The sequence below is a fragment of the Balaenoptera acutorostrata genome, chromosome 2 (assembly GCF_949987535.1).
Source record: "Balaenoptera acutorostrata chromosome 2, mBalAcu1.1, whole genome shotgun sequence".
NCBI lineage: Eukaryota > Metazoa > Chordata > Mammalia > Artiodactyla > Balaenopteridae > Balaenoptera > Balaenoptera acutorostrata.
The window spans coordinates 58,048,919-58,050,880 of record NC_080065.1 but is presented as its reverse complement, the minus strand read 5'-3'; the positions used below and the strand labels follow the sequence as shown (position 1 = coordinate 58,050,880).

Below are 1,962 nucleotides of genomic sequence, written 5' to 3'. Positions count from 1 at the left end.
ATTCTGTCCAAAAGTAGTTGTTTAAAGATTGTTCCATTGGCACTGCGAAGACGTGTGCAGGAGTGCGCCCCCCGGCCGCTGCAGCCCCTCGCCGCCGCGGTCACCTCGCTTCTCCGCACCTCGGTCGGGACCCAGCCAGCCCGGGCGCCGCGCTCCGCCCGGACGGGCCCTCCAGCATCTCCCGGCGCCCGGGACCCCCGCCCGGCCGCTTGCCCGCGGCCCGCCGGCCGCACAAGTCCCCGGAGCCTGGCCTAGGGCGGGCGGCGGCTCGGCGGCGTCCCCATGGCCGCGGCCGGCTGGCGGGACGGCTCCGGCCAAGAGAAGGAGCGGCTCGTGGTGGTCGGCGGGGGCGGCGCAGCAAGTCGGCGTTCACCATCCAGTTCATCCAGTCCTATTTTGTAACGGATTATGATCCAGCCGTCGAGGATTTCTACCCAAAGCAGTGCGTGACAGATGACCGGGCAGCCCGGCTAGATATTCTGGATACAGCGGGACAAGAACAGTTTGGAGCTATGAGAGAACAGTATATGAGAACTGGCGAGGGTTTCCTGTTGGTCTTTTCAGTCACAGATAGAGGCAGTTTTGAAGAAATCTATAAGTTTCAAAGATTCTCAGAGTAAAGGATCGTGATGAGTTTCCAATGATTTTAATTGGTAATAAAGTAAATCTGGATCCTCAGAGACAGGTAACGCAGGAAGAAGGACAGCAGTTAGCGCGACAACTTAAGGTAACATACATGAAGGCGTCAGCAAAGATTAGGATGAATGTAGATCAAGCTTTCCATGAGCTTGTCCGGGTTATAAGGAAATTTCAAGAGCAGGAATGTCCTCCTTCACCAGAACCAACACGGAAAGAAAAAGACAAGAAAGGCTGCCACTGTGTCATTTTCTAAGAATCCCTTGAATTTTAGCTACAAACTGCCAGGAAAAGCCCTCATCTTCTCCTTCTCTCCTTACAGTTTACATCACGTTGGTACCTTTCTAGCCTTAGATAAATGATCACCGTGGTAGCCTTAGACCAAGAAGCTGGCTAATCCTTTCCATGAAGCTAATCCAATGGTCATTCAAGACAGATTTAAAGGAAACACTAAGGCTGCTTCAAAGATTGATTCCTTTAAAATGGATATCTATATACACAGACACATTCTTTTTTTAAGGGCTTACTTTTAATAAGGATGAATCAGCTTTGGAACCTAAGCTGTTTGCCAAGCTGAAGTCATAGGTTGTGAAATAACTTTTAACTTCTGGAATCATATCGCCTACTGTTACTCTAAATAGAAACATAGGGAGTTTTTTTTAAATGTGAATTTTTGCCTATCTCTAAAAATTTTGATGTCAACTTTAGTTAACCTTAAATACACTGAATTGAATTCACAAAAGTGAGACATCTCAGACCTTTACTGATGCTATAGCCTTTGTTTTCCAGTGGCCAAAATACCAAAATGCCTATTGTATTTATAGGTTAAAAACTGCATGTAAAGCCTTTACTATTATTCCTAAAGATAATATTCTATGTGGCCAAATATTTGGACTCATTCTGGACTTAGGTATTTTAGTGTTCTTGGTTTTTTAATTTAACTCTTTTCACAGCCATGTTGAGAGTAAAAATAAATAATTTCTGTCTGTCTTCCTTTTCAAGTATTTCTGGGTAAGGAATTCAAAAAAACTAAAACTGTTTTTGTTTATAATATCAGATATGGAATTGATCTTTCCAGGGTCAGAGATGATTAACGTTTTGCTATACACTTTTATACGTTATTTTCTTATCAAACTAGTTAACAAATATTTTTATATGTTTGTAAGCAAATATGCTCTCACAGCATACCTCGTGTATATGTAAAGATAAGTATTTAATTCTCACTGTTCACTTTTAGCTGACAAAGGAAAAAAAGTGAAAACTACAGAAACTGTGGTAGAACCTTACATGCTGTTCTGGTCCTGGTTGTACCCACCTTTGGCCAGT

The 1,962-nt window shown here is 43.9% G+C and overlaps 1 pseudogene; it reads left to right on the top strand.

Annotated features, from left to right (window-relative positions):
• Positions 1-282: 282 nt before the first annotated feature.
• On the top strand, positions 283-1,128 carry LOC103016504 (ras-related protein R-Ras2-like; annotated as a pseudogene).
• Positions 1,129-1,962: the final 834 nt, after the last annotated feature.